This window comes from Dermacentor variabilis, chromosome 3 (genome assembly GCF_050947875.1).
Source record: "Dermacentor variabilis isolate Ectoservices chromosome 3, ASM5094787v1, whole genome shotgun sequence".
NCBI classification, from domain to species: Eukaryota; Metazoa; Arthropoda; class Arachnida; order Ixodida; family Ixodidae; genus Dermacentor; species Dermacentor variabilis.
This window is the reverse complement of record NC_134570.1, coordinates 95,569,634-95,580,101: the sequence shown is the minus strand read 5'-3', so window position 1 is coordinate 95,580,101 and position 10,468 is coordinate 95,569,634. Positions and strand designations below refer to the sequence as shown.

Genomic DNA, 10,468 nt, shown 5'->3' with positions numbered 1-10,468 from the left:
ACAACAAAATAAAACACATACAGCCATCAGCAAGTCTTAGCTTGATCCGATCTTTGGGAGCTGGGCAAGACTCTCACAAAAAAAGAAAAAAAGTTTCGCACCCCTCTTACAGGCGTTGTCAACTCTGGGTCCCACCGCTGACTGCACATTTCCGGTAAAAAAAATCACGCAGGAACTCCTCTCGCATTTGTCTAAGTGTGCGTGAGCATTGTGACTCTTCCTCATCTACACGCAGTCCATGTCGTTATTAATGTTATGAGACTTGATCCGACAAGTATAAGCGACAGCGCTGCGGCGACACGAGCTGCTCTGGTCGGCGGCGCAAGCAAAGTACTGCAGGGGACGGGGCCAGGCGCGCTGGTGACGTTCCGTTCGTTTTGAGCCGGTATCGCTCTTTAGCCCTTCTCATCAGCGTCGAACCATTATCAACCGTTCTCCGGCGGCGGCTGCTTGTGGCACGGCCGTGCGAACCGTATCTTGAAAGCGAACTGCATTGTGGACAGAGTGTGCCCACTGCTGAAAACTTCACGCGCTGTGTTCTCACCGTTTACTTCGCTTTGAAAACAGACGCGCGTACAACTATCTTGAAAGTGATCTGCGAAAAGCGCATAGTGCGGCATAAGCTGAAAGCTTCGTGAGCGCAGTGTTCTCGCCGCTTCGGTCGCGTTGAAGCGAGAGCTAGCATGTAGGTGAATTCACTCGCTGCTGCGTGTTATATCTTGAAAGATATCGTGCGGTACGGACTGATGGACGGATGGTTTTTCTTGTTGGGTAAGTATAGAAATGCTTACGTTATAAAAAAAAAAATCGCAGGGTTCGCGAATTTCGCGATAGGAACCAACACCAACCCCACTCCCCCGCCCCACGCTGAGCGATGCCGTCTTGATCGCCCCCTCCCGACCCCGGGAAAAGGGACACTACCTCTCTATCGCAGTTGAAGAAACGATGATGAAACGTTAACAACGACAAGAACGGCATTTCCCGAGTTGTCTTATGGCCTCCGAGATTTGCGCGCGAAGCTGGCGTGCGCTAACCTGGGAGGCCATAATTGGCCGCTTAATAGCATAAAAAGACAAAGATAATGCCAAACGACACAGTTAAAAATTCAAAGAACTGATCTTAGCTATACTGTTTGGGGAAAAGGAATAAAAAATTAGACAGCCGCAACACACGCCACTAAAGCCGCCACCGCCGGCATAACGCGGAACTAACAGTTGGCAACGTTCATTCGCGCGTCATTGCTTCGTCCGCTTCACGTGGTCCGCTTCGTCTCCGCAACGAGAGCCGCCATCTTCTCGCGCCTAACGTTTTGTATGGTTTTGTTCTCTGCAATCCGCGCACATAGCTCATCGGTGGATGCACGTCTGCTCGTCGTCGCAATGCGGCCTGCGTCATTTTCTGGTGTTCGCGCAAGCGGTGTGAAACATGTCGCATGTGAAATGTTTGATAGAAGTGCCTCACGTCCAAGTCAAGCCGCCGTACGGGTGTGTATGGCTGTGCGCCCCGTTCTCGGAAGCGTCGACGGGTTTCCGGCATGCGGATTTCAGGTACGTGCAAATGCGTTTCGCCCTCCTATTGAGCTCCGGAGCAAAGCGTGCAATATTTCATGTGAAAGATGCAGCGCCCGTCATCATGGTGTGAATTTCGAGCGGCAAACGAGAACTTTGGCACTTAGAGCACACCGCGGCTGCTAAGTCAGCGTGGAAATTGTTTTACGTTACCGTAATATGTTGCTGTCAGTCTAATCTGCGGCTTGTGGACAGCTAGCCCATTGACTTTTTCTTGTGGCAGCGATAGGTATATAAATACAAGCGGTAACAATTTTCGAGAGCAGAGAGTTGTTTCGCTCGATTTTTGGTCGTGTTCATGGCGTTATGAAAGCTAGAAAACTAACTGGCGTGATCGTGCTTAGTTCCAACTCCAAAGGGCGTAACATTGGCGCTGTTTATGTTTGTTTTCGGTGTCACGAGTACCACTTTCATGCTTTTGTTGCATGAGAGTGGTAGCTGCTACATGCCGTCTGGGCAGAATACAATAAAAGCAATTCCCTCACTTTCATACGTATGCAATGTGACGTAACAAAATTTCCAGCGTTTTATTCGGAGCGTAAATATCCAGTATAGTTTAGTAAGAAACTCAAATTCTGTGTTATCTTAGTAGGCGTGAAACAAGTGAAACTCTCATTCCTTTTTGAATTGTCCGCCCAAACCGCACCGCCCGGAGATGCGTCATCGGGTAATTGACAGTAGCTTCGCTACGTGAGTTGTTTTATGCGCCAATATTGCCCGGTTAAGTATCCTGTTAATTTATGCCGACGCTCGTTCATCTTGATTTTAAGCGGTTACTATCCCCGAGTACCGGACGATGCCAAACTTGTGAGGTGTAGCTAACGCGGGAAATGCAAAGTGGCGTGGCTGCAAGTTCCTGTTTTTACGTTTCTTGCATTCAAAGCCAATAGACACAGTATCACTGATTTATTTTCCATTTCTGCTGTACTTGATCAATCTAATGTGACAACTGCATTTGCTCTTAATGTTCTCCATTTACTGTGTATTCAGCTTGGCTGCCGTCCTCTCTTCAGAGGATGCCGCTGTGATAGCTGTTTCGTATAGCACATGCGTCTAGGTCCTTGTGTTTCAAGGGCTCTGGTGAGGCAGCAGTGCTCCAAGTAATTTTACCATCCTATATATTTTATATTTTGCATCATTCTTCCATGATGGATTTTAATGTTCATGGATTTAATGTTTTAATGTCATTAGTCATCGCCATAATTTTATAGCACGTAGATTTTACGCACTTTACAGCGACAATTTTAGGCCAGTTTACAGCCAAGTCACATCTTCCATAATACATCGTCAACATTACCACTTGCCATGGCGCTCTTTGGCCAAACCTGGCCCTTGCGCCATAAAACACCACACATCATCATCATCAGCTTGGCTGCCAGAAAATGCTTGAATTTCTTTCAGTATCCAAGTGACGAAATATTTCACTGACGGCCGTGTGTGAAACACGCAAGATAACAAAACTGATAGCAAAATGATGAGATATTTCTTTTATAGCGTTTGGACTCGACTTTTGGTGAGGATGTCGATCGACCTTGGGCCTGGTGACAGCACACCCGACATCGCCAAAGTGCAGCCTATCAGTTGAGTGCCCCCGAATGGACCATCAACATCGGAAAACGAAGCAGAGCCAGGTAGGGGCAATCTTTACTTTGGAACAGAATACTGACAGCTGCCTCTTTCTTTAAGAACTAAATACCATATTTACAAACCAATCCTTTCTCTTTGTGCAGCCTACATAGAATAGTTTTTTGCTTGTTATACAGACTTTCAGAAAGCAGTTCTGAACCCTTTTTGCATGCACAAATAAATAAAGAGGAGTGCACTTTCTGAAGAAATTGATGCACTGAAATGTGCGTTCGACACACAATGAGATGCAAAATAACCAACAACTTTAAAGCGGTAAAAAAAAAACAAGTTTGAAACATGTTCTAACATCATAACCCGCCTTGGCATAGGGATCTAAATATAACAGCAACAGAGGTGCATGCAGAGAAGTGTTTGTAAATGTTTGCAAGATATGTACATTGTCTAAGAAATTGTTTTTATTTACTTGGAGCTTCTTGGTGCCATGGCAGTGCAGTAAAAGCTCAAAATGATGCCCCTGCTCCTAATAAAGTACCTTTAGATTTTAAAATTAAATTATGTGCTTTTACATTCCAAAGTCACAACCTGAAGTTTTGGGAACCTGGCCTTCTTTAATGTACACCTGAATCTAAGTGCATAAGCGTTATTGCATTTTACCCTCATTGGAGGGCAGCTACCATGGCCTAGATTGAAGCTGGGACCAGCATGACTGAGCAGCATGGCATCATAGTAAGTGGGCTATAACACCAGGTCAAAATGAGAAATACTGCTTAGAACTACCAACTTCTTGGCTCACAAGCACTTTGCACTAAGTTAAAGGAGTATGGAGCACTGACAGCGACCGTTTATGTACCAATTTCTTTTTAGGCTGACTGCATTATTACGGTGCGAAGCTTCAATTAGTCAAAACCAGCCTAAATTACAGAACCAGCTCAAAACACGCACCATGTATAGCTGGATTTGGACATGAAAATGGAGTCAATTCATGTCGCCGAAAATGGAGGTGGCAGTCACACTATTTCATGCATTTTGCCTAAAACATAGTCAATAATTAATCAATTTCTAAAATATTCTTTTCAAAAAGTTTTTTTCAAGCATGAAAGGAGGAGCCAAACAGTGTTCAGGTGCACGAGCGGTTAGTTGCACGGCACTTCTTGCATGTGTTCACTGGCTTCTTTCAAGCTTGAAAAAAAAAATTTGTTGCACCTATTGAGCAGTAGAAAGCTGGATTGGGAATTTTTCAGGAGGCTCTACAATTTTCGCACTGACACTTTTGCTTTGAATATAATATTTGAGCAGTTAAATAATCTTTAATAACTAGTTACCTAATTAGGAAAAATGCAAGAATTGGTTTCACTTCCTCAAAACGATGGCAAACGACATTATCTTGGTGCTGTCCAGCTACGTGGCACTTGTACATATTTAAAGCTTGCACATTTCATACAGACCACCTTGTAATTACAAGGCATATATAGAAGTGGCTAAGTTGTGTGAGCCAACCATGTGTAGCGAATCATTAGAAACAGCCATGTTTCTTTGACTTAAGGGCATGATAAGATTTACATGCTCGACACCTTGTATCAGTGTGTTCTAGGCCTATTCGTAGTTTAGCTGCTACATAAACAATATTTCTCCACGTGTAAGCTCATATGCATCTTTCAAGTATATTGCCTCGTGTGTCCAAAATAAACCATCCTCGCGCTTCCTTCATTATGTCTTCATCTGTTGCTGTGCTAAATTTTTAACATGCAACTGCACAAATATTCATCTAGTTCTCATATTTCCTCGTTGTTTGGTGGCTTTATTTCTGAACAAGTTGTTTTTGTTAAACCCTGTTGCACACAGCAGTACACAGCATTTCTGCCTGGAGTGGGAATTTTTTTTTTTCAGATTGACATTAATACACCTTGCCTGGGCAATGTAAGGCATTCTACATAACACGGCCCCGCAATAATGTATTATATTGCATTCCAGCATCATGCAAAACTGTTTACTTACCAGATTAGAATATGTATAAGTGTTAGAAGTAACAGAACTGGAAGAAGCCAGCAGATAATGGGGCCAAGGAAAGCATACAGGAACATGTTTTAAGTTTTTTATATGAACTATAGAAGTGATAAATTCTAGGTAAGTGAAAGTGGATTAAAAGATATCCAGCTGTGGGTGGCGAACGGACCCATAACCTTCACATTACGCATGTGATATACTAACCACTGTGGTACTACGGCCGTGTTCGAGCGTCGACAATCTGAGGGGCCATTGTGGACGGTTGAATGGTGCCTCGGTGGCACAGTGGTTAGTGCATCGCATGCCTGATGCAAAGGCTGTAGGTTCGTTCTCCCCCCATGCCTGGTTGTTTTTGATCATTATCATTTCTACATTTAAATAGAAAATTACAAATAAGTTTCCACGTGCCTTCCCTGGCATCTTCCAGCTGTGATTCAGAAAAATTTTGACCCTCAGTAGCCTTTCTTCTCGTTTGGAAGAACAGGAGCTTCATTTTAAAAATAATGAATTCACCATGTTCAGCATCTCAATGCGGTCTCAAATCTTATCACAGCATATGTATTACTAAGTGAAGTTTTAAGATGATGATATAGCATGGGACCTAATTAGTAGCCTTTGTGTACAGATATATGACTAGTCTAATAAATAGGAGGATTTTAAGAAGCACTTCTAACATGGTCTGAGCACGTGTTTAAAAAAACTAATCTAGCATGATTTCAGGCATAACGGTTGCCCCTGAAAAATATTTGGATCATCTGCATTGGCATTGTTTTTAGAGAGCACCAATACTGCTTTGATAGAAGTAGCGTCATGGAACATGAAGCATCGCTTCTTGCTGAGTCAAGGAAATATCTGCATATCTGAGGTGCATGTGTCATATGCTCGAATGCTGTTTAAAGGCTGCTAATAAGAAAATTACTTTATTTGCCTTCCAGAGATTGCTTCAGTAGTCTATGCTACTTGATCATAAACAATTTACCAGAGTGAACATTCATCACAGTTGGCTTTGCAATGTTTATGCAAAATACCACAATTCTCTACTAGACATGTGACTGCACTAAAACTTGGAATTAATGACCAGTAAGATTTATGGGACCAGCAAAACTTAGTTTATTACTCCAGAACAAAATGCGAGGCACTTCGGTTATTTCTGCCATAGAGTTTCTTACAGTAATTACTAGAAGGAGCTCTGGCGCTGCGGTCGTACCACCATGGGAATGACGGGAAGCACTCGGATTTGTCCGATATTCGTGCTTGTGAATTCAGATTTTCTTGTGGCTTCGTATATTATACGCTATATAAATCTTATTGTCGTAAATTTCAGCGCAGTCTATACTCTTCGAAGTGCTGAAGACGGCGCCAACACGCACAATTGCTATTAACTGCAACGATTGAGCTTGTCCAGGTGGCCAAATCAAAAGGCGCCAAGCGTCTCAAGGCACTGGTATGCCCGCGATAAATTCATCAGGGCGTTGCACTCGCTTGTCGTTACATGCCTCCGTGGCTTAATGGTTTCAATATCAGACTTCTGTTCTAGAGTTCCTGTGTCTGAATCCTGTCGTCGGACGATTTTAATGCTTATTTATTTGTTGCATAGTATATTGTTGAAAATGACTAGTTTACAAAGTCACAAAGCCGTTTGAAGCCAAACAGACGAAGTTTAGGCAAATCCATGTACTTTCCATAATTTCCATGCTGGTACAGCCGTTCTTGTTTGATCTCCTGTGGACAATAACGTCAGAGTTCCCTCTAGCAATTGTATGAAATTTTGATTTCTGCACCTCGCTCGTGCAGAAGCGGCACCACACCTGCTGCGTAAACATGCACTACCTTTCGGCCAAGTGCAGGGAATGCTGTGAACTCGCCCTGTACAAAGCCTGCACTAAGTAAAACAAATCACAACGCGCAGTTGCTGCCACGTTGAACTGGTGGAATGAGTAGTGAAATGCAGTACCTCCTGAACTAGTTCAGAAAGTGCAGGTTAATCAAGTGGAGATTATATAGTAACAGAAGTTGAGTGATACTGCATTACATTCACGAAATATACTTCAAGATACTTTTCCATTTATTTCCTCAGTTATTAAGAATCCCTTTTGCATTGTTGGACAAAACTACAGAATGCCAACATATTTTCTAGCATTCACTGGTAGCAAACATGTCAAAACTTGTTCTAGTTTCTGGATTGTCGCTTTAGCCGTTAACCCCCAACTTAATTCCGGAAGAGTGTACCAAATTTTCCAAATTTTTTACGTACTCAATTTTTCGGTGTCATTCTCATTCTAAAAATATATTGCTTCATTGGTCTCTGGTTAGAAATAACACAAAAATAAGAGCTGCTCTTGAGGGCAGCTTTCCCTCAATGCCGACTGTAACTCATCTTTGACAATAAGAGCAGCATAACATTGGGCAGAAAGATTGCGACTCACCATTGGCGATATTGGTACTACCTCCAGTCACTAGTAGAGCTTGGAATCAATGGTTAAAGGTTGCGACTTTGTTGCTGCCCAATTTTAATTCTGCAGCTGTTACACTTGGGTGTAGCGTGTGTATGTACGTGTGCATGCATTAAAATTACCTCACGCTAGAGCAAAGCAAGTAGTGCAGAGAGGCATTAGTCATCTTTATATATTTGCTTTGTAAAGATGCACTAAGTTTATCTTTTGCAGTATAGACTTGGCGCTCATTGGCTAAAGATGTCCTTGTGCTATTAAAACCTGTCAATTAATTCGCTTTTTGCAGTAGCAGCTGCTTATTCCTTTTTCAAGATCGGTCTGTGAGTTTTAATTTGTTTTTCTTGAACTGTGCAATTCCCACTCACAGGACTGCATGTCATCTGAGGTGTTCCTTTTTCAATCAAGAATGTTGAGGTTGTTTGTGAAACTTGATTTCTTGCCTCAAACGAGCTTGTACAAACTGACCAAGCTGATAATTCTACCTGATTATATATTGAACATGTTGCGGTTATAAACCCTCATAATGAATGACACATAGTATAAAAATTTTATCTAATAAAACAATTTAATGAAATTTTTCATGTTTTTCGCGTTCGTGTTCACTTCTCTACTCTCGTGTCCTGTCTGCATGCCTCACCTCTTCTTTTGCATATTAAATATCGTATAAACTTAACCATGCTTTTTTGCCACAGTGCAGGGGGAAAAGGTTCCGGTAACACCATGCATTCAGTATGGTGGCCCAGATGTGTATGCAAGCAACCTCCTTCATGTGGACCAAGAACTACTCTGCAGTGTCTCGCAGACTTCCATGCGAAGCCCTCAACATTCTCGTCTCAGTGGAATGGCTGCTCATCTATCTGCGTGTCCATCACCAAGACGGCCAGTTGTAAAGCTCCTGTACCCGTTTAAGAAAGCTTAATGATTTTTTTTATTTAGTTTTCACGGTTGGCCGTAGAATCTTAACATTCTTGATGTTTCTAACATTTTTACCTGGTACAAAGTGGTGCAATAACTTTAAATCAGTGTAATGTATTTAAGTGATGCTCACTCTAATGCCTATCTGGTTTTGTTTGTGTTTAAGAAATTTGAATGTCTGATGAGGTAACAGCATTTGAATTTCTCATCGTGGCTCTTTTCAATGAGCTGCTAGGAAATAAGACGCAAAACTTATCACACGCCAGTTGTAGCATTTTTGTTTTCATGACTGAAGTATACTAGTTTCAAAAGATGGAAAGCGGGGAAAAAAGCCTCAAGAACATAATCATCCTAGGATTGTCATGTCCTTACAACTCTGCAATGACTAATGCCTCATGCATCTTGGGAGCACATTGGTCGCAATGCCTACAGGTATACTTGATAAGAGAATAGCTTACACTCAGATTTGCCACGCAGTTGATGGCTGATGGCTTTTGTTTGTCGTCTTCATGTTATTACTATGTATTCAATATTCATTTAGATGTGCTCCGGTTTCTTGCAGTCATATATATATATATATATATATATATATATATATATATATATATATATGTTCTTCGTTGCAATAAATATTTAGTTGAGAGTTAGAGCTCATCCTGTCTGCTTCTAGTCTGTGTCCGTGTCCCTTCGCGCTACAATCCAAGATCATGTTACTGTACCAACTCGCCCAACTTTATATCCTTGTGTTAAACACACACTCAGACTTGTTCTTACTTATGTGGCCGGGTATTTTTGTGCGTTATAATAAGATGCAGTGCTTTTCGAATGAAAACATGTGATAGTTCGTAGTGAGGTTATTTAAAAAACTGTTCTGCTTAAAATTTAATTGAGCAAGCCTGTGCCATTATTCGGTGCTTGTGTCTTTGTATTGGTATGGTTTTACTCCTTATCTTCCTTTTTTACTTTTAAAATGTGCAAATATTATTATGTAACTATTTCTCTTTAATGAAATAAATACTTTTCTTCTGACATTTTGTCACAAATTTTACAATGATTTTGTTCGATTAGGTAACCTTAGACTAGTTGATTGTTATTCTGGTAGCTTAACTTACCATGCCTGTGGAATATTGAATGCAAGCACATGGTGAAAAATAAACTAAATTATTGGGTATAAGCAGGTCACTGGCAGTAAATGGAGCATACATATATTTCAGGAAATAGTGCATGCTTATATATTGAACAGCACGCACAGCTACACATGCTGTTTTGTTCCTAAATGCTGAAACATTCGACGTGGAAGCACTTTGTTCTTTGGCTTTCAGTGCTACCTTTAAGTCATATGTGTGAAAGTACTAGTAGAAGCATCCCGTGGAGATAAATGAAAGCTTTGATGAATAGAGGTATAAAGTGGGTGCTTAAAACGGCAAAAAACTGCTTGACAGGCAAACGTATGGTTCTGTAGTACTGCACTTGTTACCGTCGTCAATCCATGCATTGCTTGCGCTCTATTGCATTCAATATGAGCTACAACAACGAGCTATGGTTTCTTTCCCTCCTAGTCGAGCTGGTGTTGCGAAAATTTTTGACCAAGAAAAGTAGAGGTTTTTAATTACTTCTGAAATGCATGTAACCTTGCTTTTGGCTGTGTGCTGTTTCCACGGGGTTATAAGTACTAGTGCACCAAGGTGCGGGAGATCCTGTGTCCTTAGTGCAGCGCGCATTGTTATTGCGCTCTGCATTCTGCCGGCAGTGTACTATCACTGCAGAGTAAGATTACGAAAAGAATGGCGTGTGTGCCTTGCTGCAATGGCGAAACCTTAAATTGTTTGCCTGAAAGGGTCGCACGTTATGCTACTACATGACGGACCAGAAGCGCAATATGGCGACGCCTCACAGATTCTTGCTCATACTGAACAAGGTAGTACCATAGCTAAGGCTAGG

At 41.8% G+C, this 10,468-nt stretch overlaps 1 long non-coding RNA gene across 1 annotated transcript; it reads left to right on the top strand.

The window, feature by feature from the left end:
- The first annotated feature begins 1,366 nt into the window (after positions 1-1,366).
- Positions 1,367-9,086, top strand: LOC142574058 (uncharacterized). The gene is made up of 3 exons (XR_012826404.1): positions 1,367-1,547; positions 3,063-3,199; positions 8,305-9,086. It is a non-coding gene; the product is annotated as an uncharacterized LOC142574058 (long non-coding RNA).
- The last annotated feature ends 1,382 nt before the right edge of the window (positions 9,087-10,468 follow it).